Raw genomic sequence first — 25,860 nt, forward strand, 5'->3', positions numbered from 1 at the left:
TAGCCATATACTGTCTCCTCTGCGTGACTCAAAATCCGACCTGGTACACAGTATATGCACCCTTGTACTTCTCAATCCCTCTAAAACTATAAGTAATAACAATCTGAATCTATCCTCTCTCCTAATGATTGTCTGCTCACCCGATGTAAGGAGTACTCTGGAAGTCCTTGATGGCTGGGGCATATCAGGAAGCGGGAAACACGTTTTAGTACAACTAAAATTGAACACATACAGATTGTCTGTAGATCTCGCTGCTCAATTTAGGTGGACAACAATATCTTTGGTCGTCATCAGCTAAATGGTCCTTAAGGAATATTATCTAGGAACTTAGGATCACATTGTCTTGTCACTTATAGTATGTCCTAATTTTGTCACAATCTCTCGTGTTTAAGTGGACCACAATATCGGCGATTGACCAGATCTATTCATCAAGGGAGAGGTATTGATAAACGGATAAAGGCTGTCTAAAAACTTTGATCCCAAATCACTCTTAAAGTTAGATATCATTTTATTTTTTTGTTTGTTCATAGTGTTCTTCTAATTTAAATATTAGGGGAGAATTAAATTTTTAAAAAATAAAAAAATCAAAGAAAAATCAAAAAATTAAAAAAATATAGTGTTATTTCTGTTTTATTTCTTTTTCAGAAAATATGAAAATCCAAAAATATTTTTGTTTCTATTTTAATTTGTGTGCTAAGTTTTCTTTTAGTTTTGTTTTGTCTTGAAAAGTGAATTCAGGTGAAGATGAAACTCATGGAGTTTGTGTCGATGATTTTTGAGCCAAGGATTCGTCTGTGAGCATCGAAGAATTCTCATTCGAAGGAGCAAGAAATGAAGATTATTCTTTCAACATTCAATCCTTCAACCCCAGAAGCAAGGTTAAGCAGAAATTGAAGATTATGTGACGGATTGCATTGAAGCTGTGACAACCCGAAATTTCCATTTTGTACGAACACTAACTATTCAATAGAAGCTAGTCCAGTTTCAATGAACTTCAGACTTTTCCGAATAAGTTTGTGTACATTAGGGTTTACATTTAAGGAGATATCAGGAGAGTGGATGCTCATGGGTTTGTGAAACTTGAGCATTTCAACACTTCATCATGTTAGAGTCCAATTCCAGAATAAAATATTTTCTGCCAAAAAATTTCAGGACTATAAATAGATTTCTGAACTAAATTATTCATTATTCACATTTCCAACTAGAGAAAAGCCAATTTCTCTCTCACGGATCTTCGGGTTTTCATCCCAAATCGTGAGTCTGCTTTCCTAGTTGTGTTTTACTACATGTTATATGCTTAATAACATAGTTTACATGTCAAATTTGTAAGATCCGGGAGTTTACTGCCCAAGAACGTTCTTGGGGAGTAAACTCCAAAACGAAGCCTAAGAGCTATCTAGTCCCATTTCCTTGTTAGGTAGCTAGTTAAGGACATTATGTATGATCTTTTAAGGCTAGAACACAATCAAGAACACTTAGCTTTTGGAGTTTACGGCCCAAGAGTTTCTTGGACCGTAAACACCATTTTTCAAGGGCTTAAAGTGCCCTAAACACCCCTTAAGGCTTTAGACAATAACCCTCTATTACTTGTAGCTTGAATGGGGAGTAAATCACATCAAAATCATCCCTAAAGGGGAGTTTACGGCCAAGAAATACTCTTGGGCTGTAAACTCCAAGTGAAGGCACCAAAGTGTGCCTAAAGTCCCCTTTAGCCTTAAACAAAAGTCTAGAATATATCCTTTGTGTGCAAGAGGCTTAAAAGAATTAAAACACCCACGCCATAGGATTTTACGACCGTAAACTCTAGGGGATATGGTCTTTAGGCCGTAAACTCCTCAAAGGAGCATTCTAAGGCCCTAAACTACCTAAAGGATTAAACCACCAATGCTAGGCTTATTCTAGAATTCATTTAACACTTTAAAACACCCAAAACCACCAAGTCAAGAGTTCACGGCCGTAAACTCAAGGGTTTACGACCGTAAACTCCAAAGGTGGGGTTTGTTGGGTGGTAAGCTCATATACAAGGTCATTTGGTACATTAAACCCCTTTAGCCTTGTCCCGTAGCAACTTAGATGCAACCATTAGGACCTATAACACTTATACAAAGTGCTTACATGTTCCTAAGTGTCCCAACTTATTTCATTAAGTTATTATTTGGCTAATTAGTTATATATATGCTTATTATATGATAACTAGGCTCGTGCGTGTGAACAAGTCTCCGTTTGCCACCTAGCACGATATCCGACACTACAATCCAAACCACTCACCACAAGTGAGTTCATACCCCTTTAAATTAACCTTTGAAATATTTTAAATGTTTTAAATACTTTATGGGGGGATACAAGTTCAATGCTTATAGTTATTGAAATCAATCACATGTGATTGCATTAATCACATGTGATTAATAACTAGAAAACCAATGATTTTATCACTGTTCAAACTGTTTATCAAACTGCTTTATCGAAATGTTTTACAAACTCTTTTACTTATCAAACACTTTTATTTAAACTTTGTTATACTTCTTATAAATTGCATGCCCATATATGTATAGACATATAAGCAATGTTTAAAGGGATTAGGAAGACCATCCGCCCTATTTCCTTTTTCTCGATTTGGATGTGGTCTGGTGGGATTTCGGGTGACCATCCGAAGGTCGTTTCAATATTAGTTATATATCAATTATACATATATAGACATAAAAGTACTTCCATATTCATGTGTACTATACACATTACTAGTAAGTTACCATCGGGGTAACACAGGATCATACTACTACAACTGTTAGATCAATGAGTCAGTTCATTCATGAGTCTATACATTACATTACTATGAGAACATATACAACTATACTAGAAAGAGAACATATACAACTATACTAGGAGGAGAACATATACAACTATACTAGAACAAGAAACAGTACATATACAAGAATACGATAACAATTGTGATCCACTGGATCGGAGCATGCCTTAAATGTCATGGCCCGAGTTGTAGCCAGAATTCTCTTGGAGGGAGAGCGTGAGTTTGCGTATAGATCAATACTGGATTGACTATCCTACACCTTGCTGCTAGCTACAGCCGGACCTGCAGGTCTGCGGGTGCCAAACGTCATTCCGTTATTACGACCATTCGTATGTCGTTGTTACCAGTCGATAGTATGGTGCAATTATCACATTATACCTTAATATAAATCCGGTTTAAGGTAGTTAGTACAGCAGTAGTTCCTATAATACAAAACTACAGTACTACAATGATTTACCCATTACATATTTTTAGTGATAACCTCACTTAAACATTAATGTACAAACTATATTTGTTAAATGATAGTTACACTTGGGAAATTACACACTTTTACAACAAACGAGCATACAAAACAGTAAAGCCTTGGTAGAAGGCTACTTTAATAGAAAATTTAGGATTTTCTGAGAGATTCAAACTTTTACAAACACTTACATACATTTTTCAAACTTATACTTCAGACACGTTCAAACGTTTTGATAACAAACATCGACACTAAAATACTTATGAACTCACCAGCTTAATGCTGATAAACTCTTTCAAAATAACTTGTATTCTCAGGTCATCAGTAGACAGGTACCGATGCCAGCTTTTGAGAAGATGGAGCGCCTTCAAGACTTATCATATTATTTTGATTTACTGTATATTTTTGGTGTCTAAAACTGTACAGAACACGCTTGTATTAAAATTATATATTTAATGCAATGGATGATGTTGTTTGCTTATTTACATTTACTGTGTTGTGATACTGTACATGACGTCCTCCGCCCATAACGTTTCCACCGTTCTTGGTTTTGGGGTGTGACAGAAGCCTCCTCAATCAGTCTGTTGCTATCGTTGTACCTGCTGAAGTGATCCAGAAGATTTGTTCTCTCTGATGTTCTCTCTGAAGATTCTCAAGCTGAAAGCGCCATCTCTCAAGAATCAGTACAAGAAGCCTCCTCACCCAATGTGCGTTCAATGCCACATTCTGAAGAAAAGCTCAAGGGCTCAAGATGAAGTCATTCATGGAAGATTCATATGTTCACCCTGATGCTGTGAAGAAATCGAAGGTTAAAGCTGAAGCCAAGCTCCCAATGAAGATTAACAAGAAGAGTCAGCTAGTTTTTAGGGGGAGCTTGTTGGGTCAATTAAGAAAAGAAAGCTATAAACCAAGGGGGAGATTGTTGGGTCAAAATATGGTTTATCCTTTGCTTTTCTGGGCAATTATATTTTTATGTAATATTTTATGAGCTTACAGTCTAGTTTACGGTCAGGTGGGGTTTACGGTCAGTGTTTACATTCGTAAACAGGTTTACGGCCATAAACCCATTTACGGCCCATGTCCACCAAGCCCATGTTCCCCTTGTATAAATATAGGTGTTAGGGTGTGAGGAACTGATTGATGAACAGAAGAGAGTGCACGGTCTAGAGAGAAGAGTGTGTGTTAGTGTGTGTGAATCTCTTGTATCCGGATCATAATTCATATCAATACATACAAGATTCATATTATTATTCTTCTTCTTCTCTTCTATTTGATCTGACATCATCCGTTTGATTGGGATTCCGCACCATCAAACGGATTTGATTGATACACAGGCAGATTAGGGACTTACAAATAAGTCAAATCATTTAATAAATTAATCAATCAATTAATATCTAGTTTTTTTTTAAATAAACGAGTTCAGTTCCTAAAAAATTTAAATCACCTCTTATTAGAAATATTCTTAAAGAATATTATATATCGATTTTGAGAATGACGAAGAATTGATTTTTTTAATTAAATAAGCATTTTTTTAGAATGCTTAAGAATGTATGTTTTAGTCAAATAAGCATTTTTTTAGAATGATTTTTTTAGTTAAACATGCATTTTCAATTTTGAGAATGATTAAAAATCGATTTTTTAGTTAAAATTTCATGTTTGTTGTTGAAAATAGTTGAAAATGACATTATCGTAAAATACTTTTGAAGAATGAAAATTTATTCTTTAAGAATCAAAGTTAATTCTTTAAGAATGTTTTGATGTATAAATGTTTCCAAGCACTATTTTCATGAAAATATATATATATATATATATATATATATATATATATATATATATATATATATATATATATATATAGCTAAAGTTAGATATGTTTTGATTTTGAAAGACACATATATTTTGGTTCATTCTAGAAGAATATGCATTGATTGTCAAAAACAACATAATTAAACAAAAAAAACAATATATTATGATGCATTCTAAACGAATAATATTACATATATTCTTGAAGAATATTTTGTTGCATTCTAGAAGAATATGCATTGATCGTCAAAAATAACAAAATTAAACAAAAAAAAAAGAATATATTATGATGCGTTCTAAAAGAATAATACAATTTACATAACAAAGGAAATAAATTTAAGATAAATGGGTTTTATATCTAAACAAAACAATACCAAAATGACATGGACAAGAAGAAGAGTTATGACACCACCCATAAACACACTTGAGTAATATAAACACAGTTGATCAGCAATAACACTTTAGGCGAAAACTAAGATTGATTATTCTTCTAAGCGGCAACATCACAACTTGAAGTGACACTAAACATCTATATACTTAAAAAACATTCAGCCAACCAAAACTTTGTAGCAAATAATATATCATGAATCTCAACTTTTAATACTTGCTTATATCATGGTCTTCAAAATTCAAATGCATTAATGGAGAGTTCAGTAGCACCCAAAGAGATTATGTTAGATGCTCTAACTTCAAATGGACTTTATGACGATATTATATGCTAGATCTTCCATTAGGGTTGGGAAATAATGCTTAGATCCACGAACACCCCTGACTGCAAACTGGATTATAACAAAACACAACAAAAAACATTCTAAAGTGAGGGTTGGTCCCACTCTTATTTACTCTAAACACACTTCTTTATAAATAATACTAACAACTTGTAGATGAACTGAAGGCAAATACATATGAAAGAATCTGTTAGAATAAAGATACACACCAAAAGAAAACTCACCTGTTAAGTCCACGCGAAAAGCAAACACCTAAAACGAAAAGTCTGAAATTGCAGCCCATGTAACCTAGCCAACGACCATCCTCTATGAGAAAAATAAACAGATGCCAATACTTACATTCATCCTGGTCTGCACCGACCACCAACCATCAATATTTCGAAAAGCAACCCGTAATTTCATATCATAAGAGAGAATGAGTTATGATCGGTTCTAAGAGAAGGGTAGCTATGATTGAGACACAAGTGGAGAAGTGGGTATCACCGGTTTTTCCTGATTTCGGACCTGCATAGAGAAAAAGAAAAATAAGGAGTCGAATTTATGGTCGTATCTTTTACTAGCCATCGTGAAGGAGAAAAAGGAAGGATAAAAGGGTTTTCTTGGATGGGATTATCAGGTGTCCTATATACAAAGGCATAGGAGGCGAAACCCCTGATCAACGATTTAAGAAAAGGAAAAAGGGTGATGCGATTTCATACATGAGGTTGAATCCTAATTATTTTGAAGTTTATATGAATCAATTCAAAATGGGGGAAAAGAAAGGGCAGTAAGAAGGATAAATGTGAGCACGAAGGAAACACACACATGATGTTGGTTGTGAGTGATTTAGTCAAAGTATAGGGTTCTTAGTGTAGTTACCGGGATGCTATAATTACAGGCTATAAATTGTAATTAGTTACCAAAATTAAAATGATTTAATATTATAGAATAACTAATTTAAATGATTGGACAAGAATTGGTCATACATTCATACAATAATTAAGGTTTATATATGAAACTAACTCTCTCTCTCTCTCTCTCTCTCTCTCTATATATATATATATATATATATATATATATATATATATATGTATGTATATATATATATATATAAGGTTTGAGTATCTAAGCTTATATACCTTCCATCGGTGCAAGTTAATAGAAGTGCCGCCAGATGGGCAAGAGATAACGGGATAATACTGGGTCAGGACCCGGTGGTTTAGAATGCTATCCAGTTTTCGCAGGTGGCGAATGAATGCGTATGACGGAAGTAAGGTAGTGTCTTCTGGTGGTACTTAGTGATGAGTGTTGTTATCAAAGAAAGGAAGCAGGTGGCCGGCTTGAAGCAATTATCAGGACCCTACAAGGGAAGAGATGGATTTTAGGGATTCGATAGCAGTGTTTGAAGGAATCTGGGTCGGTTTGAGATCAGTGGATGCTTTGTGGGAATATCATCCGGAAGTTTGTGTTGCCTCAGGCTTCGAGGACGAAGCCTAATTTAAGTGGGGGAGAGTTGTAACATCGCGAATTTTAGAAGTACGATTTAAGAGTTTAAAGTGTAATTTTGAAGAAGGGACTCGATGAGTAGGTACGCTTACTCGCCGAGTCGGAGCAGGTTTGGGTCGCGAATTAAGTGACCAACTCGCTGAGTTGGTGCTGGGATGAGAAAAACCCTAATCTTAGGGTTTGCACCCTATTTAAAGGACTTAATGTCCTCCCCTCAGCCCCCTTAGCCCCCTTTGAGATCCAGTAAACCCTAGCTCGTGTGTATAAGGCCATTAGAGGGAGATTGAAGCTTTGAGAGGTATTCTAGTGGAAGAAACTTGAAGATCAAAAGGGTTTGCATCAAGAAAGTAGTGTAGATCCAAAATCTACTGCAGTTTTGGGCACATCTTGGAGGTAATGAGCTGTTACCTTTCCTTTGTTGCTTCTAAACTTATTCTTGAATGAGATTTGGGGCCATTTTAGTATGATTAAGATCCACTTCGGGTTTGGAGTCCAAATCTGATATTGCTACTTCACATATAGACTTGTATGTTGGATTAATGTCTAAGTCCATAACTATATTTGGTATGGACTTGACCCGACCCGGCATAGTCCATTTGGATTGCACTTCACCGATACAATTTATATGGATAATCTTTTGAGAATTTTATATTTATGATTGATATAAATATATTATAAGTTCTAATATATTAATATGGAATCATATTATTTAATTAATATTGATCAAGAATTAATTTAGAATTAATAAAGTGATCAAAATGAACTAATTAAATATGGACTCTTATATCTATGGAATGGGCCAAGTTTATTTAGGTTGGGCTAAGCTTTCATGGATAGTATATGGAGTGTTTAACCGATGGATCATATGAAATGAAAGGTCATGGGTTTAACCCTAGTCTCCACACTATATAAAGATGTCCTTGGTTGGTGAAATTGGCACTAGTGTGGGTACACTAAAAGGGCTAGCCGATTTCACTAGAGAGAACCAAAGTATCCATATTCTCTAAAGTCTTCCAATGTGTTTTGGTGATTTGTGATTCCACTTGAGGCTTCCACACTATTGGGGCTAAGCTCTTAAAGCTTGAAGACATCAAGCTACACCAAAAGGTATGTCATCTAACTAGTCTTTGTAGTATAGTTGCCTCATAGTATGCTAATTAGGATTAAAGCCTTGGAAAGTTCTTATTGGCATGTATATTAGAGAAAACATAGATCCAAGGTTTATAGGGTTGCATGTACACCATAGGAGTGTTAGAATGCTCAAAACCCAACAGTGGAATCAGAGCCTAGGCTTGTTTTCAATTATACTTGATGCAAATTGCTGAAAAATGCTGAAAAAATCGATTTTCTGGATTTCTGGGCACTGGAATCGCCGAGTCCACTGATGAACATGCCGATTCCATGAACAAAATCATCCTACTCGTCGAGTAGGTTGATACACTCGATGAGTAGGAGTCCCAGACAGCATATTTTCGAGTTTTTTGGCTAGAAATTGACTAGGAACATTACCCTAAGTTGTTTTTATACTTATAAACTTGTTTTTGATGTGGTAATGTTCATACTAATCCAATTTCAAAGATAATTGTCAATAGATTCATGTTTTGTATTAGTTTAAGTGTTATGCTAATTACATGAAAAAGTTTGATTCCAATTATCTTGTTCATATGAGTTGCTTAGATTAATAGAAAAGGTTGATTGATTATGTGTCTTTGATCCATTTTAATCTAAGAATTGATTCTAAAATGTGTTTGTGTAACTTGTCCTCAAGTTACATGAAAAGTCACATTAAAGTTTCTTAAAACTCATAAAAGTTGGCAAAGGTTACAAAATGAAGAGTCTTGTTCTCATTAAATAGTTTTATGACTCCATAACTTGTCCTCAAGTTATGGAGGCTCAAGAGTCACTTCATTAAGTAATAAAATGTGTAACCTTAATTAAATCCATAAGTTAAAAAATAAAGAAAAGTTACATTCTTTTATTAGTTTAAAGTCTTCCATAACTTGTCCTCAAGTTATGGAACTTGAAGAGTTTTTTAATTAAAACTACTTTAAACACATAAGTTATGGAATTAATTAGTTTTGAATAGTTTCAAAACTTGCCCTCAAGTTTTGGAATTTAAAAAGTTTTCACTTATGAATACTTTAATTCCAAGTTAGCCCTTAGAGTTTTAAAAGTTAAAATTCAACCCTTATACTTTATAATATTATAACTTAATAATATTTATATATATGTATAAGAGTAAAGTCAGTCTTACCGTTAGTAGGCCTCATTCACGAAGCCGGTCTATAAGGGGGTATAAGGTTATTGCCTATAAAATGGCAGTTTAATGGGTGTCCACTCTCACCCACCACTTCCTTGACCGGTGGAGGGTCGTTAGCCGAACGGGTAGGACAAGGACTATAATTCACCCTTCATTAAAAGTATTAATGATAAATACTAAGTAACTAAACCTTTTATAAATACCCAATCTTAGTTACTTAGGAAAATGTGAATAAGGTGCTAATCCATGAAATTACACTTTGCACTTTGTTTAAGTCGGTTAGTGGAGCGTGTGTGGTTAACCGGCACACTAACTCGTATTTAACAATGTAGGCAAAGGGTAACTTAATGTTTATCATAGTATCGATGGAGCGTGTGTGGTTAACCGGCACATCGATTGAGAGGTAAACACTTAAGGGTACCAAGTAATTTGCATGGTTACTTCACACCTTTTTTTGTGATCCTCAGCATCCAGTCACAAAACCTGCAGGGCACATTCAAGATTGAAACATGCCAATGAAAAGTTCAATGAATCTCAAAATAACTAGGAGTTTCAAAACCAATTAAAACCTAATAATACATTTTGTTTATGTTGGTGGAAATTGGTGAATCATCATTCACCTACCTTCAAATATTTTATAGCTTGGATTACGACATGCCTCTTCCAAGTTATAGAATAGTTTGTTGGGTCCTAGCGTTAATATTTCATATTGGGTGTTATATTAAGGACTTAAAACAACTTTACTTGAATTTCTCCCATTGTAGATGTCTAGTTCAGACATCTATGATCTTCCCAAATCTCTTGGAACTTGACTTCCTCCACCTCCTCCAAATATTCTCCCTAACCCACAAGTTCAAGGCCACTCAAGCCCTATTGGCAAGGCAAGGTCTAGGTGTGATCACATCTTGGAGATGAAGTCACATATTCACAAACTGGGAGAGTTGGGTGTCAAAGTCTTGAGAAAGTTGGTGGTTCAATCACTTTCTAAGTCACATAGTGAGTTCCTTTGGGACTCCTATGAAACAGACTATGACAAGACCCTTAATGATCTTATCTATTTGCTTGGTGCTGCTGAATCAACAATGATTGGGAAGGCTAGTAAAGCAAATTTGATCAGAAGGTCGACTTCCCAAAACTTTATGGACATTGAAAATGGTGACACTCGAAATCCAGAAAAAGCATTCTCTTCCCAATGGAAAGGGATCAGCCATAGTCAACTCGGTTGACCAAATGGTAAAGAGAAAGGCTAAGTCTGAGATTATCCCATGTACTATTCCCAAAGGATTCATGTGGTTCTATTGCCAAAAAGGAAAGGGCATTGGTTGCAAAGCTGCCAAATTACCTGAAAGATCATAAGGCTGGTAAAGTCAATAAGTTTGACTCTACTTCAGGTAAAGTCCACTATCAAACTCTATTAAGTTTCTATTCTGAGATTCTTATTACATGATGTGACTGGGTAACATGTTGATGTTTTAAGAATCAAAGGAAAAAAATGAAGTAAGCTTAAAGAAAGAGTATGTTGAATCTGACTGCGAAGATGGATTTCTATCGCTTGATTGAAGATCGGATTTTTGAGCTACTTCTTAGGAGTTATGATAGATTGCTAGGACACATGTAATAACATAGTTTTCATTTCAAATTACATTGTAAGGAAAAAGTTTTTCCGCGTTTTAAAATAAATAAAAGTTTGTTTTACTTTATTTTATTTCCTTACAATGACATTTATGAAAACTTGATGTTTGTATGTTTATAGCAATATTGGAAATATGAATTTGATTCTTTCATTTGTGGTAGTTTCTAAATTTACCAAATAAGAAAATATTCTCATCACCCAAGTTTCAGTTGGACCGAAACTTGGAATTATACAAGGTGTTGAGTGTGATGTGTGAGAATTTTCAACTTTGGAAAATTAAGACTAGTTCTATGTTCAAATGTATATGTGACTCAAGAGAAGGACTAAGGGATCAAGTACACTTTCTTGTGCACTTGTAAAAGTCCACCACAAAATATGGATAAGACTATTCTTCATGATTTACTAAGGTTTAGTAAATATGATTATACTTACAAACTTAAGTATAATTCTGAAACATTGAAAAAAAATTCAATGTATGACAGAACGAATAAGAAGAATCAAATTAGACAGAAGGATAAAATTTTCTCAAATCTGAAAAGATGGGAGAGTACTTTAGTATCATGTTTTAAGATCATCATAATGATTTTTAGACCTTATAACAATTCATCCTCTAAGTGCATTCTGATAGTTAAGAAGAGGAGTTATGAATTGTTGAAGTGGTTAAATCAAGAAGATGATTCATACTTCGTTCCAAAAACAATTCTTAGAGTTATACTCTAAGATTGTAACATGCGTGACATGTCTTAAAAAAGGCTTAAAACACTTGTCAAATGTAAGAGTAAAAGTTTTCTACTCTTGTACATTTGAAATTTGTAAGTTGAGATGTTTTGGGTAAAATAAAGACCAACTAAGGCCAATTGTGTTAAGTGTTTGTCTTGATTAGAATCCACACTATCTCTTGAATATTTGGCAAGAAAGTCTTATAGGTCAAGGAGAGAGTGGGAGTCTAAAAGATCCTGAAAGGGTTTCAAGACGTAATCAAGAATAAAACCTGTATTTCATCACTAGCACACAACTAGAGGTTTATAACCTACCGTGTTGACATTTTTGTGCCCATTCCAGTTAAGTTGGCTATACATTTGAGTTCTGCATGTTCTCAATTGTTTGCATAGCTACTTAGAAGCAATGGTAGATCCTTGAGCTGCCAAGTGGCAAGAAGTTAAGATTGCACAAGTTCAATCCATATGAGTTAGGATTTGTCACTAACCTAGTCTTATGATTTTGGTTTTGACAAATTCACATGGATAGAAACACTTACACCATGAAATCTAAGTGTCATAAGGTTTCTCTTCGATTCATGAAAATGATGGTAAGGAAACTCTTTCACTAAGTAGATTTTAAGTAGATAACAATTGTGATATTTGCAGTTCTCAAAGTCGTTAGTGGAGCGTGTGTGGTTAACCGGCACACTAACATTGACTTATGAGAAATAGCAAAAGGTCTAAACAATTGAGACTATGATTACGGCATCCCTTTTCATAGTTCTGAAATTGCTTAGACACACCTGTGAGCTATATAAGAGAGGTGTATGATTTTGATAAAGTCATATCAAGGAAATCTACTATCAGAAATCTGAACTTTGGTAAGAAAGTCAATAAAGTATTGTTTTTCCTAGAAGTTCAGCTGATTTCTAAGTACATGTCAAAGCTAGTGGGAACATAAGTGTTATGCTAATAATCATCATGTTAGTGGGGGCATGATAGTTATGATAAAGATTGCAAGTTAGCAATGTTAATTATAGAAAACAAAAGGTCTCAATTGGGAAAAAGTTGTTTTGCTATAATTAAGGGAGAGGAAATTATACTTCATCTCAAATCTAAAAGCTTAGATTGAGGTCTTAATCGTATTTAGTCAAGAATATATATGAATTTCATGTTGGAATGGCTCGACATAAGGAAATTCTATATATGGGTTCATTATTTGCGTTCTAAAATTTGATTATGATTACGACATCCCTTTTCATAATCTGAATTTTGAGAACTTGGCAAATAGAAATGGAAATATTATAGCAAAAGAATGGTTTAGTTTTTATGTGAGACATCATGAATCGTGTCCCATATGCTTCAGATATAGGATCGATTACATGTGTTATATTCATCCTTTCTAAAGTTTTCCAAATGTCTGGGGCATTAAGAAGGGAAAAGGTCTAGAATTGGATATGACTAAAATGATTAAGCAATTGTTGAGGACAATCTAAGGTTTACCAAATATTGGTTTCTTAAAGACAGTTGGAAGTATAGTGTTAATTCTAGAAGGACCATATTGACATAATATGTAAGGAGCCAACTCTTGTTCAGAAGTGATAGTCAAAATGGAATATGGAAATTTTTCAAAGTTAGAAAGTATTCAATCTGTAAGATTAGGAAATTTAATGCAAGAAGGATGTTTCCAAGGAGTTGATCTCCTTTGGAATACTCTGTAATGATTGTTGCCAAGTCTTTGTGAATTTGTGCATAATCATTACAAGAGGATCAGTGCATACAAGTTTAGAATCTAACAGATTTCAGTAAATGGCATGAATTTGGAATTCTTGCATTTGCAGTAAGGAATTGGGACTGTGAAATGAGAATCATTGGAGTTATGTTCAACTGGTCCATTTCGCAAAGTAAAGATCATAGACAAACATAGTATGCATACTTGGTGTGTGGCATGACTAGTGTTTAGAAAACATAGTGTACATGCTTGGAGCATGGGACAACTAGTGTTTTAATTCAAGTATAAAGTCGATAAAACCGAAACAATGAATAATAAGTAATCAGTATGGTGATAAATAGAAAGTGTTTTATTTATATTCATAGGTTTTGATACCATATTAGATTCATTTATTCTTGTGTTTCACTTTGCATGTTTTGACTTCCGTAATAACTAGGTTATTCTTTCGGAATGACCAAGTTATTCAAACCATCTACAGTCGGTCATATGTTGGAAGTAGATATGAATCAAGACTGTCATGGGTTGGCTTCTAGAAGTCCAAGTTGGTGGACAAAGTTGTGCTACAACACTCATGAGTGCTCATAAGTTCTGAGTATTGGATTCAACCCGCGCTCATTTGAATCACTTCATGGATTTTATCACGAGTGATCATGAGACGATAATATCTTATATTCTTCAAACCTAGAGATATGAGTTGTTACTATGAGTTGGTTATACATTGATTGCACGAAAACGCATTGGTAACTCGATGTTATAAAACGTGCATTTGTGTATGATTCAACAAGTAGTAGAACAAGCTATATGAGTCAAAGTTTATCCATTACTTTTACCTGTGGGATAAAAGCAATATCTGTGGGCCCCTCGCTGATTTAATGATGATACATGTGAGTGCTTGGCCAAGCCAGGACTAATTTGATTTGTTCAATCAGTCAGTCATCATAAATCGAAAATCGGGAAATAAAAAATGGACAGAGAGAATGATTATAATCCATGTTTCAGTCCATATGATATCTAGAATGGAGGAATATATGATCCCTTATCTAATGGACAAGTCATTTACAAGGTCAGAGTTCGACAGTGGATTTAAGAGCTACGATTGCCAGTTAGGTTTTGAAGTCATACTCAATAATAGTTTTAGACTTATCCAAGTGGGAGACTGTTGGATTAATGTCTAAGTTCATAACTATATTTGGTATGTACTTGACCCGACCCGACATGGTCCATTTGGGTTGCACTTCACCGACACAATTTATATGGATAATCTTTTGAGAATATTATATTTATGATTTATATTAATATATTATAAGTTCTAATATATTAATATGGAATCATATTATTTAATTAGTATTGATCAAGAATTAATTTAGAATTAATTAAGTGATCAAAATGAACTAATTAAATATGGACTCTTATATATATGGAATGGGCCAAGTTCATTTAGGTTGGGTTAAGCTTTCATGGATATTCTGTGGAGTGTTTAACCCATGGATCATATGAAATGAAAGGTCACGGGTTTAACCCTAGTCTCCATACTATATAAAGATGTCCTTGGTTGGTGAAATTGGCACTAGTGTGGGTACACTAAGAGGGCTAGCCGATTTCACTAGAGAGAACCAAAGTATCCATATTCTCTAAAGTCTTCCAAGGTGTTTTGGTGATTTGTGATTCCACTTGAGGCTTCCACACTATTGGGGCTAAGCTCTTAAAGCTTGAAGACATCAAGCTACACCAAAAGGTATGTCATCTAACTAGTCTTTGTAGTATAGTTGCCTCATAGTATGCTAGTTAGGATTAAAGCCTTGGAAAGTTCTTATTGGCATGTATATTAGAGAAAACATAGATCCAAGGTTTATAGGGTTGCATGTACACCATAGGAGTGTTAGAATGCTCAAAACCCAACAGTGGAATCAGAGCCTAGGCTTGTTTTCAATTATACTTGATGCAAATTGCTGAAAAAATCGATTTTCTAGATTTCTGGACACTGGACTCGCCGAGTCCATGAACAAAATCATCCTACTCATCGAGTAGGTTGATACACTCGACGAGTAGGAGTCCCAAACAACATATTTTCGAGTTTTTTTGGCGAAAAATGGCCTAGGAACGTTACCCTAAGCTGTTTTTGTACTTATAAACTGGGTGGACCAGTCATACTGTAGACTCGATGTACATGGCTAGACTCGAAGGGTGGACCAGGTGGACTGAAGGCCTGATGTGGGCGGACCAGTCACACGGTAGACCCAATGTGCATGGTTGTTCTGCATTGTGATATGATATGAGTATGGTTATATGGGGTTGGTATTTTGGGGGTAACTCACTAAGCTTTCGGGCTTACATTTCAGTGTTTTGTTTCAGGTACTTCAGGAGATCGTGGCAAGGCGAAGACGTGATCGTACCGCTCCTCATGATTTATGATTTATGTTATATGGTTATGGGGGAAATACTCTGATGTTTAAACTATTTTGAAAATAAATGTATGAACTTAATGGTTTTTTAATGTATTAAAATGTTTTAATTTGGCTCGAATTTTATGGTCGTTACATATATATATATATATATATATATATATATATATATATATATATATATATATATATATATCATTTCATATCATACTATATTATAAAGGAAACATTTTTTTTCACCGCATTCATTTCAAACTCTGATGACTTTTCAATTTGTTTCTAATAATAATTATAAGTTGGTTAATAAAGTTAAATAAATATCAAACCTAAAGTGTAATCACATATAAACTAAATTTTTATATTAAAATATGTTATTAACTTCTACTTATTAAGTGATTTTTTAACTTTTTACATATTATACTTAATTTATTAGTTTTAATATATTGTCGAATTTGAATTATTATCATTTTAAAGCTACAACTTTTGAATAATTTGTATAAAATATTTAAATTATAAATTTTGTATATTGTTAAATATAACATTACAGGACAAACTGAAATATAAATTTTAGTTTAGCTTAAACAGCCCAAATAATATTTGGTAAATAGTTAAAAGTGATCAATTGTAGTGTTTTTCTAATAATGATTATAATTTGGTTAATAATGTTAAATAAATATCAAACCTAAAGTGTAATTATAAATAAACTAAATTTCAATATTACAATAATATATTACTTCTACGTATAAAGTTATGTCTTTAACTTTTAACATATTATACTTAATTTTTTAGTTTTAATATGTTGTTGTATATAAACCGTTATCAAATTAAAGTTAAAAGTTTTGAACAGTTTGGACAAAATATTTAAACTGTTAATTTAAATATAATATTACAGTGTCAACTTAAATATAAATTTTAGTTCCACTTAATAAACTCAATGAATATTTTATGAATAGTTAAAAGTGATAAATTGTAGTGTTAAATGCAAAAACTAAATTATAATATCAATTTAACTAAAATATTTCCTAAATATATTTGTATAATCGTTAAAAGTTTTCAAATAAGTAGTTTAAAATAACTTACAATAACAATAGTTAAAAATAACTCTATATAAATGGTTATCTTGTTACCTTTAAAATCAAAAAACAATATCTGTTGTTTTAAATAATTGTAATGATATAAAATAAAAATGTTAAAAAAATAAATTTTAAAAAATTAAATAACAATATCAAAAACTATAAATAACATTAATCCATATATTATATTTAATTTTATTCACGGGTAGAAGTCATGCAAACGATTGAGATTATACAGTTATAATAGATGTATATATTATCATATAATTCAAAATAATCAATATATTATATCAATTTAGTATATGAATTTTTATATCAAATTTAATGTAACGACCCAAAAATCAAGGGTAAAAATTTCATTTTTAGTATAGCTAAAACATTGATACCATTTGTCCCAAACATTTCAAATCATCATTAAGTAAAACATTCATCAGAGTTCATCCAAAATCATATATTGCAGAAACACGGGTGTGTACACTGGAATCAAGTTGAGCTCTTCCTTTCCAAAACAATGATACCTGAAACCATAAACAAACTTGTACGCACGAAGCTTAGTGAGTTCCCCAGAGCATACCCCACACAATCCACATAACCATATAATCCATACTAGCTATAATAGCTACATAAACCATATCAATCATATAAGTCATGCATACATAAACCTGTATGGATGTCGTGGGCTCCCCCAGGGTCTTACACCTTCGTGTCATGGGCTACCCCACATGGTCTTTACCTGGGAATGTCATGGGCTACCCAACATGGTCTTCTATCCAACTGCTACGGGCTCCCCCCAGGGTCTTCCATGCAAGTATCACAAAGACAACTAGCATATCACACATCACATAAACAACCAGTATAACACATACCACATAAACAACTAGTATGCTACATATCACATAAACAATGCATATAACATATAAGGATGTCGTGGGCTCCCCCAGGGTCTTATACCATCGTGTCATGGGCTACCCCACATGGTCTTTACCTGGGAATGTCATAGGCTCCCCCACATGGTCTTATATCCAATTGTCATGGGCTACCCCACATGGTCTTTACCTGGGAATGCCATGGGCTCCCCACATGGTCTTATATCCAATTGCCATGGGCTACCCCACATGGTCTTTCATGTAATAACACACAATCACATAGCATATCAATGAAGGCTTTTGAGCATTCTAACACTCCTATGGTGTACATGCAACCCTAGAAACCTTGGATCTATGTTTTCTCTATTATACATGCAAATTTGATTTATCCAAGGTTCTCATCCTAACTAGCATATTATGGGGGACTTGTAATATAAAAAAATAGTAGAATGACTTACCTTTCTTGTGGTTGATTGCTTGGAGCTTCAAGAGCCTAGCACCAATAATGTGGATGCCTCAAGTGGAATCACAAATCACCAAAACAACTTGGAAGACTTTGAGAGAGTATGAAGCACTCTAGAAATCGGCTCACCCTTGTTCTCACACACTAGTGTCATTTCATGTGTCAAAGACCTCTTTATATAGTATGGTGGATTAGGGTTATATCCATGTAAACCCTAATACCCATGACCTTTCATTTCCATAGGATCCATGGGTTAAAAACTCCATGGACTATCCATGCAAGCTTACCCCATCCTAAAGGAACATTGGCCCATTATATATATATATATATATATATATATATATATATATATAGGGTTAGGTTATTTTGTTTTCAATATCTATTGTGTGCATGTATGACTGATTCTGGACCAATCATTTTAGTTATTTTAAGAAAGTAATTAATGCATATTATAGGTTGAAGATATAATAGGTATTAATTACATCTTCAGCATTTAATATGCATTAATTACTTTCTTAAAATAACTAAAATGATTGGTCTAGAATCAGTCATACATGCACACAATAGATAGTGAAAACATTTGAACCTAACTCTCTCTCTCTCTCTCTCTCTATATATATATATATATATATATATATATATATATATATATATATATATATATATAAGAGTCCATATTTAATTAGTTTCTTTTGATCACCAAATTAATTCCAAATTAATTCTTGATCAATACTAATTAAATAATATGATTTCATATTAATATATTATAACTTATAATATATTAATAAATCATAAATATACTATTCTCAAAAGATTATCCATACAAATTGTTTCGGTGAAATGCAACCCAAATGGACCATGTCGGGTCGGGTCAAGTACATACCAAATGTAGTTACGGACTTAGACACCTTATCCAACAGTCTCCCACTTGGATAAGTCTGATAACTATAGTTGCAAGTACGACTTCAAGAACTGACCAACAATCATAGGTCTTAAAACTCTGTTGAACTATGAAGTGCCATTTTAGATAAGTGATCATATAATCCTCTATTCTCAAGATATCAGCCAGACAATTACATGGAACAATGTCGTACTTATCGTCCAGCTATTTGTTTCTCGATTTCTGATTTGTTTGACATAGAACTAAACTGAACACATCAATTTGGTTCTGATCAGGCCTGGCGCATAGGTCAAAACAAAATCATTGAGGGGCCCAGATATCGCTTCTAATCCTCCAAGGATTAAAAGGAACAGATAAACTACTACTTGTTGAATCATACACAAAGGCACGTTTTATAACATCAAGTTACTGATGCGTTTTCGTACAATCAATGCACAACCAACTCATAGTCAGCAACTCATACCTCTATGTTTGAAGACTTATATGATATTACCGTCTCACGATCACTCGAGATAAATTCCACGAAGTGATACAAGTGAGCGTGGGTTTAATCCAATACTCATAATTTATGAGCACTCATGAATGTTGTAGCAACTTTTGCTATGTCTAACACCTTAGACATCTACAATCCCAATTCATGACAATCTTGATTCATACCTACTTCCAAAGTATGACTGACTATGGAGAGTTTGAATAAAGTAATTATTCTGGAAGTCAAAACATGCAAAGTTGAAACAATAGTAAACGATTGACACAAGATAGCAACACCTTACTTATAAATAAACAACAACTTTTATTAATCATCAAATGTCAATTACATTTTACAAGTTTTAGAGATAGCTATCTAATCTGTAAAACTAATATCTTCCTTTAGCCCGATGCGCCTCGCATGATGCAAATGCCTAACCCTAGTTAGTCCCTTCGTAAGGGGATCTGTCGGGTTCTCTTCTGACGATACCCTCTTTGTCACGAGGAGTCCTTTTTCTATCTTGTGTCTTATAAAGTGATATTTTTTGTCAATGTGTCTGGATCTACCATAATATCTCGGTTCCTTGGCTAAGGCAACCACACAATTGCTGTCACAGAAAATCTCCGTAGGCTCCTTTATAGTTGTTACAACTCCAAGGTCTCTGATAAAGTTCTTCAGCCATATCGCCTCATTCGCCGCTTCACTCGCTGCTATGTACTCTAATTCACACGTCGAATCACCTATCGTCTGGTGCTTGGAACTTTTCCAAGTAATCACTCCTCCATTCAGGGTAAACACCCAGCCTGACTGAGAGCGGAAGTTATCCATGTCGGTCTGAAATTTGGCATCGCTTTAATATGACTCTTGAGCCTACTATACCTTTCAATCTCCCATTTGCACTAGATTCATATTAGACTGATATAGACAGTGGTGAATGTCTAGAAACATTTCAGTACGCCTAACAACATACGACTTAGTGTCATTCTATCAACGCCCAATTCCCAAAAATCTTGAAGCTACAATTGGTGTATAAGGTAAGTTTATTAGTTATCCCTTTGCTACAGACATCGTGTTGAACATGAGATACGGATCACGATCAATCTCATTACTTGTTCAACTTTTGGTAAGGTGCCTTAGATGTCGAACTCTCAACACATAAGAGAAACAAATCCCATATTGACTACAAAAGAATCTTGGATAGTTCACACCATACCTGAAAATGGCTTTTATAATTGCCCAGTTAAGGAACAACATTTAACCATATCAAAGCATAGTACCCCCTAGACTCAAGTCCCACTATGTATCTCAGGTGTTAAGGATACAAAGATAATACCTTTTGAATCAAATATCATTCACAATAGCAATCCATGAGATGATCTTGATGCAGTTCAGTTCAATACTAGTTCTCTAACAAGTATCTATGAAACTTGGTTACAACCACTTGCCTACTTTCATCTAGTGAGAGTCAACCAATCCAATTCATATTAGTCTTATTTCATAATTGCTCCCACAATTATAACTGACTTGAACTTTTAGAGTAATAACATTATTCATGGATTAAACATGTTAATACAAAACACAACAAGTATTAATGTGATGAGTATATCCCAATATATCATAACATTATCTAATAGTTGTTGTTATAATGTTCCAGTATCCAAATACTAAATCCAAATCAAAAACCCATTTCTAGAATAATAAAGTCTTACAGCTGAAGTGTGACCATTCATACTTAGCTCAAAATAATGACTTTATCAATGGATCCGACAAAATTTAATTAGTTTGAATTTTGTGAATACTATCATCTCCATACTTAACTTTACTCTAAGTATAGTTAAATGTATTGGAGAGTATGATTGGTGTCCTTTCGTGACTTAAAGTTTCTTAACTTGATTAAGTATACTCTCGAAGTTACAAAGATTTCAATGTGATCCTTTAATGACATAAATCAACATAGTTTTTCAATGACCCATTCATCCAATCATATTTAAATTCAACTTCTAAAGCGGTGTATTCTTATTTTGTATTATATTGTGTCATTATGTTTTGCTTGGACCTCATTCCAACAAGACTTACCCTTCATTCCATAATGAAGTCAAAATCCAATTATAATTCATAATTGTTTATATCTGTTTAGAAATTTGTGTAGATCTTTCCATAAAGATCCTTTCTAAACTGATTGTCTCATATACATTCTCTTAGTTCTTCTAAAGTACTCTTAAAATGCTCTTCTTAGTCATCATGTGACTTAACCATGTATTCAATTAGTATCCTATGACATGCTTACAGCATGATGAAATACCATGTCCTATGCATAATATGGCGTAAATGATGAATTCATTTATCAACCAAATAGAATATAAATCATTTCTTCTAGTTCAAGCCTATGAGCTACCTACTTTTGAGTTTAGCTCAAAATGGTGCCATATGACAATGCCAAGAATTCTCTAAGAAAATCTTGTGTCTTGATCCCTTTCAAGATATTGCCAATATATGTATATGGAGATGAACCTTTTAACATTCATTTTATCTATCCCTTATAGATTTTACATTCCAAGAATGTATCTTCTCCTTCCTAAGTCTTTCATTTTAGAAACACTTTCCGAGTCAACGTGAAAACGACCTTGCTTAGTCAGAATGTGATATCAAATGATGAAGTATTTCTTATTCATAAAAGATTAGGAATTTCACTATGCTCCGACTAGTCTTAGTAAACACACATGTTCTATTCATTTTGATATAAAAACACACCTTTTGGTTTTACATAAAATGATGATTATACCATTTAGATTTTTGCTTTATATTCACAAGTGGATCTCAAGATCTTCACATTTCGTTAGGATAACTTGGATTAAGAAAACCTCCATGCTAATCTATATAGATATCTTCCAGTAGATATCTATTAAGAAAAACGGTCTTTCTTGAAATCTATTTACTATATCTCATATTAAGAATATGAATTTAAAGCAAATAATATCCTTATTGATCTAATCATAGCTACATGTGAAAAATGTTTGATCATAGTCAATGTCATGAGTATGATAAGGACCATATTCAATGACATGAGTATGAAAAAAATCCTTTTACTACAAGTATTGCTTTAAAAGTGTATGGTTATCCATGTAATTTATTCTTTCTAGAAGAATCATTTACTCCTTTTATCCTTGCTATAGGGATAAATTTTAATCAAGCCCATACTTGATTCTCATACATGGATTACATCTCATGTTCATGACTCTAAGTCATTTATCATATTTAAGATCTGACATAGCATCTTGGTACATGATGGATTTTCCAGGGACCATTAATAAAAGCTCATCAATGAGAGATTCCATATATCTCAAGTCATAAATGATTTCTACCATTAATGTGAACAATTTGTGTTTGTGAATAAGTATTATTCAAGTTTAACAATCCTTGTTAAAACTAGTACCAACCATTACTACATAATATTATGGTTCTTGAGTTGCTTCAAGTTCCATGTACCTCCCACTTGCTTTGTCATTAGAAGCTTGCTTTCTACTAACTTGGCTTTCACAAGAATAAGAGAACTTATTCTTGGTGGGTTTGCATATGATAACCTAAGCCACATTTAGAGTATTATACAAATATGTATTTAGTAGATTTTGGGATTAGAAGCTTTACTCCAACATCGGCTTCAAATCCACAAAACATTAAGTAAGATGAGGATGGAGCATTTCTGTATTAAATCTTATAAAATGTTTAATCTACTTATTAGTTGGTATTTTTACTCAAGGTACAGTTAATAGTGTTATATATGTTATCCCAAGGAAATAAAAGAAGGATATTTCTACTGATTAGAAAGTAAATCATACCAAGTAAGATTTAATTCATCTATATTATCATTAAGGCCTTAGATGGTTCTTACCGGTTTGCATCTCAACTTTTGAAACCTTCAACAAAGATTTCACAATTATGCTTTACCATGTAAAATATAATTAAAACTACTATAGTTGTTAATAAAGTTGATTTGGTATCTTGTGCTTAATCTCAGACATTCATTAGAAAGGAAGTCATACACCAAAGTGTATAGTTCCTTAATTATTTTCTCTACACTTTAGTGAAAATATCATTAGGAATCCTTTTTCATATAAATAAGGTTCACATATGTCAAATAAACTACATTATTTGCCTTTAAAGATCCCTTTCTTGAAGTTAGAATATGTGAATGTCATTTATATAATAAAGATAACAACGTCAAAGATGAGTTTGATTTAAAACAAGTTTAAGTCAAAAGTGTTTGCATATAGAACTTAAATTTATTTATGAAATATTGATATTTACTTCAAAACTCTATTAAGAGATCTAGTCTCATAAATAGAAGTTAATCATTTCAGCATATGAATATTATCGTTATAAAAACGATTAAGTAAATGATCAAACATTTGAATAAGATAACTGAGACATAAATTTAGACATGATAAATTGAAACATACATTGTTCCAAAACAAATATTGTTTTACATTACAAGTAATTTATGTTCTAAGTATAAATAATAAACTAAACTCCGAGAGTGTAGTTCCTACTTGACTGTGCTCAGTTGGTTACTCTTCAATAAATACCTGCAAGTCATTTACAAATATTATATTAACATTTAAGTGCCAAGTACTTAAGTGTTATATGAAAAGTATGAGTTCTATCTAGTAGATACAAGAAGTACTAGTCTCTTTCAGATTTTCTTTCCAAATAAGATGAGTAAATCTTCTTCCTGTGTCCAGTTGTCACACCCCCGAACCAGACGGCGGAAACGTCCGAGGGCTGTTGTGACTCAATTGAATACCATCACAGTGAATATACATGAAACATAACATCATTCATCACCATGCATTGAAATAGTACAACTGGTAGTGTTTACATTTAGTACATTGTTTCATAACATTACATTCCCAAAAAGTAGATTGTTCGATACTAGTTAAACAAACAACAAGACATCACTGAGTACATTTTTTCCCTTCGATTTACCTGTAGCCTGAGAATACAAGTATTTTGAAAAACGTCAACATATGAAATGTTGGTGAGTTCATAAGTAATGTTTGAAACATAATGTTTTGTATTGTTTTGAAAACCACCAGAAAATCCGATATTTTCTGAAAAGAGTATCGTGTAAAAAGTGTGAAGATCCGTAAGTATGCTTGTTTGTTTCTATAAATGTAAAAAAAATTGTTAGACTTGGTATGCATCTTGTAGGTGTATGAATTGAAAACCCTAGGAAAACCCGATGTTTTCCTAATACTTTGAATTACGCGTTCTATATTTTGTTATACCGTTGTAACGTGTGTATTCGATAATTCCAAGTGACATTGGATTAATTATGGATTGTGAATTGTTATAAACACGCATTAATGAAAACGACTAGTTTACAACTATACAAACGATCCCTTAGGCGTCGTCCGTACTATTCACTTAATCCAACCACCCTGACTTCCCATAGCCCCACAACCGAGGAGAAAAGAGGGTGCAAAGCCCCCGCTATTTCCATAAGTCGTTCAAGGCTATCGTGAATGCGAAAGGCCTTTGGCCCGAATCGCATTGGTGAATTCTCGACTTTGCTAGCAGTACCAAAAGACCCTTGGGGCCCAACAGCACAAAAGCCAGTGAAAGTCCTTTTACATGGAATTAGGTCATATAAGACCCAACAACATGTAAGCGAGTTTCCTTCGGGCCTAAAGATCATGTCATTGGGCTAGCTAGGCCCAACAAACACGATTCGAAACTTTCGGGCCCAAAGATGGTGTATCGACGTTTGGTGAATTCCCACGTGTGTATTGACTTCCCGTAATTTCAGCGTGTGTATTGTAGTATCGTCGCGTATAGATTTTTGATTCGTTATTGATTCGAGACCGAATCAATTCGTTTGGTAACGATTTTTGGTGTTGAAGATGTATTATGTTTCGTCGGTAGTCGTGGTACTAGTATTTCATCATAATGGATTTATTGTTTAACACATTAGAATATTACTTTTTACAGCCCCTTTCTTATGGATAATTTACACTTTTGACCCTTTGTATAAAAGAATTTCCATTTTAGTCCTTAAACCATTTTTCTTGACACTTTAGTATC

This window comes from Lactuca serriola, chromosome 6, assembly GCF_051521515.1.
Source record: "Lactuca serriola cultivar US96UC23 chromosome 6, Lser_US96UC23_V15, whole genome shotgun sequence".
Taxonomy (NCBI): domain Eukaryota; kingdom Viridiplantae; phylum Streptophyta; class Magnoliopsida; order Asterales; family Asteraceae; genus Lactuca; species Lactuca serriola.